Below are 8,778 nucleotides of genomic sequence, written 5' to 3'. Positions count from 1 at the left end.
TCCTCCAGATTAGTATACACTGCTTGGCTCTCTGCAGCCTGCTGTTTTACAAAGGCACTGTGATTCTTTTTTTCCCTCTTATAATCTTTCTGAGACCCGTCCACCATGGGGGACCTTCTTCCTTATGAAGAGGTTTCCCAGTCCCTCTACTCCTTTTTCATGAGACAGTTTCTCTGTCTCTGGTACATTTTGTTTTGGGCTACACCTTGGTTCCTTATGAATGTGATCATAGAGCTTGGGAGATGTGTGAAGATTTTCCCCTGGGAAGCCCTGCACTCCCTCTCCCATGTCTCCCATGAACAAGGGTGGCTCTAACTTGCAGAACCTTCTCCAGATGTAAGCTATATGTTACTCCCCTATTTCTGTAAAGAATGGTACAATGGTTAGTATCGTCCTGTTCTCAGGGGAGGTCATACCCAGAATTGTTTTAGACTTTGGCTGAGGGCTATCTCTACCATTAATCTTCTATGGGGGGCATACGGATCTTTGCCTAGCCGTGGACCACTGCTCATCTCGGTCTGGTACAGTTTAACTGTTCATCTTTCTTTGTTTCAATATGTCAACTTGTACCTGGGAGGCCTCAATCTCTGTATTCCTTCTTTGAGGGGCAGTTCATAACATGACTTGTTTTGTCCGTCTATGTTGACCCACCTTCCCCACTTTCATAATGTAACTTTCAAGTATGCCCCTGTGTAAGGGAGAGGGGGTGCTTCTGACTTTCCATTCCCACCAGGCACTGCCAAAGCATTATTAATCAATTGTGACAGTATAATTATTTGTAACAATAACGGGGACAATGCGTCGACCCATTCTTGTCCTCCTGCCTAGCTTCCTTGAAGTCTGAATGCAGTTCCAGTGGAGATGACCCTGTCAGAATCCCTGGTGAACTTTGATGGGGCTCCGCACCTCCCTACCACTTCTCTCTCCCCCCACCTCGCTCTCTCTGAATATCTTATGTTCACTGTCTGTTTTCAATTGTTTTTTCTAAGAGGGTGATTTGCATGAATGAATTTTTCTATGAACCATTTTGCTTTAAGTACTCTCAAATTTAATTGAATATACATACACACACACACACACACACACACACACACACACACACACACACATATATATACACATTAGATGTAGCCATGGTTTCTGGAGATGTCCAGAATCAATCCTGAATTTTATTTCCTTTTTTGATTTTTACATGTCTTGGTATAAATGTGAAATGTTTAATTTAGAAAACTGTATGAGTGTGGGTGGGGGAGATAGCATAATGGTTTTGTAAATAAACTCTCATGCCTGAGGCTCCATTGTCCCAGTTTTAATCCCCTGCAGCACAATAAGCCAGAGCTGAGCAGTGCTCTGGTAAAAAAACAAAACAAAACAAAACAAAACAAAAAGACAAAAACAAGAACCAAACATTGTCACTAACTTGTTAACTCTCTAAGTAACCTGAGTTTGTTTAAAGTGTAAAGTAAAAATTAGTTAAAAATCTATATATCACTAATAAGTGTTAACTAAGTAACCTGAGTTTGTTTAAAGTCTAAGGTAAAATTAGTTAAAAAAAACAACAATATTTTAACTAAATCTACTCTGAAGATCCTAAACACACTGAGGGTGTGTCTCCATCTTAAATGTGTGTAACTAAAGGTAGAAAAGACGCTACTGATATGTAAAGCTCTCATATACCTTCTCAATTAAAGAGGTTGAACCAGAATCCCAAGATTGAGGAAAAGACTATGTGTTGACAACACAGAAATGAATATATGTTGTATAGATATATGTACTGTTCAACTTCAAAAAGGAAACAAATATACTATCATTTCTGACAACACAGACAAAAAGGGGAAGCACGTTGAGTGAAGAAAGTTTGACTGAGAATGGCTACAAGAGAAATCAAACCCCAGAGGTCTGTGTGTTGGCACACCTAGTTAAGCACACATGGTGTGAAGCTCAAGTATGCACGTTCAAGCCCCAGCACCTCACCTGCGGGTAGGAAGCTTCACTAAGAGACAAAACACGTCTGCAAGTGTCTACCTTTCTCTCTCCCTCTCTATGTATCCTCTTTTCTCAATTTCTCTCTGTCCTATTCAGTGAAATGAAAAAAAAAAAGTCTGCTGGAGGAGAAGACTCATAGTGCTGACAATGAGACCCCACAAAAACCCTAGAGGCCGGAAAAAAAAAGTCAAAACCCAAAAAGAATAAGACCCGAGATATAGCTTACATAGGTAGTGCACTATTTTGCCAGGCACTGGACCCACATTTGAGCATGCCTCCACCAGAATGAATTAAGCTTCTGTGCTATGGTCTCTCTCTCTCTCCTTCTCTCTGTCTCTCAGTCTCTCAGTCTCTCTCTCTCTTTCTTTCTTTTTTTTTTTTAACCAGAGCATTGTTCAGCTATGTTTATGGTGGTTGAGGGTCTAAACCTAAGTCTTTGGAGCCTTAGGCATGTGAGTCTCTTTGTCTAACCATTATATTGTCTACGCCTGTCCTTCATCTATTATTTCTTTTAGGAGAAATAGAAGGGATGAGTAGAGAAAGTGTGAGAGAAATAGACAGTCCACCACCATGGAGCTGCTCTGTGTTGTCCTCTGTGGTACTGGTGATCACATTCAGGGTATCCTAAATGGGAAGACATGTTCTCTACTGGGTCTAACGTTCTACTGACTCCATATATTTGAAGAAGATATGCTACTTAAAAATATAAAGTGGCTGTAGGTTATGATTGATCTGAAATTCCTGAGGGATGGCTTTGTCTTCAGAGAGAAGCATGACCGTTTCTCCTATGTAGTTCCCACCCCAATTACAGAGCTGAGAACTCCAGGGAGAGCAACAAAGGAATGACCTAGACTCATTGCTGGAGCCTGGCAAGGAAGCTGGTGTGTCAGTAATCCCACAGAAATTGTGCAGGTACTTCAGTTGCTGGGATAGGGAGCCCATAGTCACTGGTGAATGCTAGTGTTCTTCTGAAGTTTTTGTACATCACACACACACACAGACCATTGCTCCACAATGATTAAGATGCAGGATTAAGAGATAGGAATGCAGAGTATGACCCAACACAATGTACTCACTGGTTCTTCTGCTTTCTACAAGACAGTCTAACAGAAGAATGGCGAGTCAAATATGAACTGTGGTTGATTTTATGGTAAATGCTTTCTACTGCTACTTCTGCTGGATGTAGGAAAGGAGAACTCAGAATTTATTATTTGCTCATTTAATTAATTGGTGAATTTAGTTTCTTCTTTTTCCCACAAACAAAAAATTAGAAGTTTTATTGATGATCCTCATCAATTTTTGTGTTCCCCAGACCATAATATTTATGCTGATGTGTGTGTGTGTGTCTTTGTGTGTGTGTGTGTGTGTGTGTGTGAATTGATGTCTTGTCAAGAGTAAGGATACCACTTTTCAGATAATTAAAGGAAACTTACATTTTGAATATCATTTCAGCTACTAATTGGAGATGTAAGATGTTGTCAAGTCAGATGGATTCAAAGGCTTCGCAGCTCTCTGTGGTAACTCTGGTAAGGCTGGAGAGAAAACCCTTCCTATTGCAGCATAATCAGCAGGCAACATGTTTGCTATATTTTTCTTCTTGTAATTGTCTCTGTCTATCATTATTTCGTTTTTCCTCTCCATAAATATCAAAGTAGGGAGTAGGTGTGTGCTTGTTTCTCTGGTTTTACTCTGATGAGCTGCATAACTCTTGAGTTCACACTATGTTATTTCGTGCCATACATCGAGAGAAGATTAAATGAACACAACAGATTGAGCCTCTGATATGGGTGCTTCCAGAGACAAAACTCATGCCTGAGAAATTAAGCGATGTGACTTTTTGACTGAATTTCTGCTCAATGGATTCCCTGATAACAAGGTGCTACAGAGATTCTATGCTTCTGTCTTCTTCCTGGTTGACCTGGCAGCTCTGATGGGAAACGTGCTCATTGTCACCCTCACCTCACTTGATCAGCAGCTCCAGTCCACCATGTACTTCATTCTGAAGAACTTGTCTTTGACTGATATCTGCTACATTTCCACCGCTGTCCCCAAGTGAATCATGAACACCCTGAACAACAGCCACTCCATCTCCTTTGTGGGCTGTGCCTCTCAGGTTTTCCTGGTCTTCCTTTTGGCAGGCACAGAGTATGCTCTCCTGCTCATGATGTCTTATGACCGTAAAGCTACCATCTGCCACTCTCTGCACTATGAGGCCATCATGAACAGTGGGGCCTGTGTGCAGATGGATGATCTATGGATCCCTACATGTGGCAGGGACATTTTCTTCCCGTTTTTGTGGCCCTAATGTTGTATGTCAGTTCTTCTGTGATGCTCACACTTGTTTCTTTGGGGGATGAAATTCTAGAATATGCATTTCTCATTGCCAGCTATTATTTTGATTTTATGTGTCTCATTATCATGGTTATTTCCCTTGTACAGATTTTTTCCACTGCTCTGAGAATCCCTTCAGAAGAAGGCTGGTTTAAGGCCTTCTCCACCTGTTTGCCTCACCTCACCGTGGTGAGCTTGTTCTTTTTCTCTGCAGCTTTTACAAATAGAATATCAGCTGCCGGGAGTCGGGCTGTAGCACAGCGGATTAAGCGCAGGTGGCACAAAGCACAAGACCAGCATAAGGATCCCGGTTCGAACCCCGGCTCCCCAACTGCAGGGGAGTCGCTACACAGACGGTGAACCAGGTCTGCAGGTGTCTATCTTTCTCGCCTCCTCTCTGTCTTCCCCTCCTCTCTCGATTTCTCTCTGTCCTATCTAAAAATGACAACAACAATAATAACTACAACAATAAAATAACAAGGGGCAACAAAAGGGAATAAATAAATATAATAAATATTTAAAAAAAAAGATCAGCTGAAAATTCCCCATCATCACTGAATCGCTTTATGTCTGTGCTATATTCTGTGTTACCTCCCAGCCTTATCCATTCATTTATAGAGTGAATAACAGGGACATGAAGATGGCCCTTGAAAACATTTTTGGAGTAAGAATGACATCAGCCTTTTGAATTAAAAAAATAAAAGAAAATCTTGGTAGATACCTATTGTAGAGCAAACTGATTAGGCTTCAGATAAGAATGCAAATCAGTTATGTACTTATGAGTTTTAGATTTCACTCCCATAGAATGCTACAAGTCTTAGGAGATCTTCTCCTCCCTACAGAAGTCTTTTTGTTGATAAAACTTAAACTGGGGCAGTAAGGAAGTAGCACAGTGGGTTAAGCTCAGGTGGTGCAAAGAGTAAGGAACATCATAAAGATTTTGATTAGAACACTCAGCTCTCCCTTCCTGCAGGGAAGTCACTTCACAGGAGGTGAAGCAGGTCTGCAGGTGTCTACCTTTCTCACCCACCCTCTGTCTTACCCTCCTCTCTCCATTACGCTCTGTCCTATCCAACAAGGACAACAACAACTACAACAACAACAACAACAACAATGACAACAAAAAACAAGGGCAACAAAAGGGAATAAGTAAATAAATGAACATAAACAATAAACTTAAACTAGAGGTGGCACCTCAAGTGGTAAACTGCTGGACTGTTACCAGTCACTGTGAGAGGATATGGGATTTTAGCATCAGGAATCTCTCCTTAGGCCCCTCTCTGTCCATGAGCCACATGTGTTTGCACTTACCATGACTTGGTGGGTTCCCAGTGTAGTGCTAGTCTTGTTTTTGTTGTGTTCTCAGGTGATCTTCTTTGCTATTCCTAGTTGGCAGGGAGACAAAAAAAAAATGCAACTGCTATTCTTTCCAACTTGTTTGAGTGTGGTCATTCCATACACATCTTTATCTTTCTGATGTAACTCACTTAACATAATTCCTTATAATAGCTCCATCCAAGATGGAACAGAGAATGGGTTCATTGCCCTTAATAGCTTCGTAGTATTCCATTGTGTATATATTCCACAACTTTCTGAGGCACTCATCTGTTTTTGGGCACCTTGGTTACTTGCAGGTTTTAGCTATTACGAATTGTGCTGCCATGAACATAGGTGTACACATTTCTTTTTGGTTGGGTGTTAAGGAATCCTTGGGGTATATCCCTAGGAGAGGAGTGACTGGGTCATATGGAATGTCCATGTCTAGCCTTGTGAGAGTTCTCCAGACTGCTCTCCACAATGGCTGGACCAATTGACTTTCCCACCAGCAGTGTACAAGGGTTCCTCTGTCCCCACACTCTCGCCAGCATTTGCTGCTGCTGTCCTTTTCAATGTATGCCATTTTCACAGGGGTGAGGTGGTATCTCAATGTTGTTTTTATTTGCATTTCTCTGACAATCAGCAACCTAGAGCAATTTGTCCTGGGTTTGGTAGCCTTTTGGATATCTTCTGTAAAGAGTGTTCTGATCATATCCTTCTGCATCCCACAATAACCTTGTGTCCATATTCCCAGAGGGATAAAGAATAGGAAAGCTATAAGGGAAGGGGATGGGATACAGAACTCTGGTGGTGGAAATTGTGTGGAGTTGTACCACTCTTATCCTATGGTTTAGTCAATGCATCCTTTTTAGAAATAAATATTTAAAAAGACAAAATTATGTGAAGACAAAAAAGAAAAAAGAAAGGATAAGAAGAAAGAAATGAAGCTGCTGCTATTCTGTAGCTCTGCCTCTAGAAATATTTTCGGTCAGCATTTCTCAGTAAATTAGAAATTTTTGCAGCATCAATTCAGCATAAGTTTTCAGAAAATATATGATACCAATGATTTATTTCAAATGTTTTTGTTGTTGTTATTGTGTATTAGTGATCGCGATTTAGAGGTTGCAAGTGCAGTAGCCTATATCCCCATACATCACAGCCAAGTAATGCTTTGATAAAAACAAAATCAACACAATGTTTCTATGTAGTTATGAAATAGCAGTCATCTAAACACTGAAATAAATACGTATAAACACTTGTTACATCAAAGTTTGATAGCAATTTCTTCTTGGAAAAGGAGTAATTAAAAAGGCCTTCAACTCGTGGTGTAGAAAGTTCTTTGGGAAATATCAAAGCAACTAGACAGATTCTCAAAAAAGATTGATTTAAATCCTGGGAATTCCAAGTGGGAGCAGGATTTTAGGGTAATAGGAGATAAACTATAGAAGAAAAGGGGACAAAAAGGAACCATGGTGGATTATTATAAGTCTTCTCTATTGTCAAAATTCCCATGTCCAGTGACATATACAATATATACAATACACTACTGACCCTCAAGAAAGTTGACTTTCTGACAACATAGATAAAAAGAGTGGGTGCACACCATGATCAGTGAAATAAATGAGACTGAGAAAGACTGAGAAATCAAAATCCAAAAATGAAAAGATTAAGATCCTGAGAGATAGCTCACTTAGGTAGCATGCTGCATTTCCACAATGGGTCCCAAGTTTGAGCATGCTTCTAACACAGAGAAGGAAGCTTTGGTCCTGTGGTCTCTCAGACTCTCTATCTCTATCTTTTTATAGAAAGAATAAAAAAATATTTTTAGGGGTCCAGTTGCATATTTCTTCTAATCATGTGACCCATCCAGGGCCTCTCAAGTACAGAGCGACCACGCACAATCAAATCCGTACATTATTTCTTTGAGTAGCAAGAGCAAGTGGATAGAAGAGACAGTTCTTCTCTAGCATTTGCTCTTCTTCCGTAGCCAGTCAACAGCGTCAGGTTGAGCCTGATGTAAAGTTTCGAGACCTCCTTTGAATCTGGAGAGGTGGCAGTCGTTGCCTATGTGGGTCATAGTCTGTCTGTAGCCGAGGGTCAGTTCGGGTAGTCTCTGGCCCCCCAGTGATGGAACATAGCGGCGCATCGGCCATGGCCTGTTCGATAGCGATTGAGGAGGGCCCAATCATAGCGTGCTAGGTCAAAGCCGGGTTGACTCTTGCAGGGGTCTGTGATGAGGTGTTTGTTCTTTACCTCAGCTGACTGCCAACTCTGTTTCCAAGAGTCTGGAACAGAGAAGTTCAGTGTAGGCATAGGGGACCAGATTGGGTGACGAGACATCAAGCGCTGGACAGGGTGGGCAAAGATATCCACGTATATTGGCAGGTCCGGTCGAGTGTAGACGTGGGAAATGAAGATAGATGATGCTGCATCCCGACGAATATCTGGCGGGGCGATGTTGCTAAGAACTGGCAGCCATGGAACTGGGGTGGAATGGATTGTTCCAGAAATTATCCTCATGGAGGAATATAATTTGGAATCGACCAAGTGGACATGGGGGCTACGGAACCATACTGGGGCACAGTATTCTGCAGTGGAATAGCATAATGCCAGAGATGATGATCGTAGTGTGGAAGCGCTCGCGCCCCATGAGGAGCTGGCCAGTCTTGCAATGATGTTATTCCTCGCGCCCACCTTTGCTGCAGTTTTTATGAGATGTTCGTGAAATGACAGAGTGCGATCGAGAGTAACGCCAAGATAGACTGGCTGGGCTTCATGCCGGATTCTCGTATCGCCAAGCTGCACATTTAGCTCACGCGAGGAAAAGAGTCTGGCTGTTTGGGATCGTATAATAGGGAGAGGTCATTCGCTGAAGCCCAGTCAGCTAAGACAGAGCCGTCAGCACGAGTGGAGGAATATCCCCAGTCTTGGTGATGACTATTAAAGTCTCCAACGTAAACAGCTGGGTGATTCGGGCTAGGCAGGATCTCATTATCCCACGAGGCACTGGGAGGCTTATATATGTTGACGAGCTGAATAGTTTCAATAGTAATGGAGTGGGAGAAGGTCGAAGAGGCCGTATGATAAACGTCCGCAAGACAAGATTTGGCGTAGATGGCTCGGCCGTGTTTAGGATGGAGGTTA

General features: G+C 41.9%; 1 pseudogene; it reads left to right on the top strand.

Moving 5' to 3' along the window:
- Positions 1-3,794: 3,794 nt before the first annotated feature.
- LOC132540154 (olfactory receptor 14A16-like) lies at positions 3,795-5,100 on the top strand (annotated as a pseudogene).
- The last annotated feature ends 3,678 nt before the right edge of the window (positions 5,101-8,778 follow it).

This window comes from Erinaceus europaeus, chromosome 9, assembly GCF_950295315.1.
Source record: "Erinaceus europaeus chromosome 9, mEriEur2.1, whole genome shotgun sequence".
NCBI classification, from domain to species: Eukaryota; Metazoa; Chordata; class Mammalia; order Eulipotyphla; family Erinaceidae; genus Erinaceus; species Erinaceus europaeus.
Note: the sequence above shows the minus strand (reverse complement) of the source record. Positions and strands in the feature narration are given on the sequence as shown.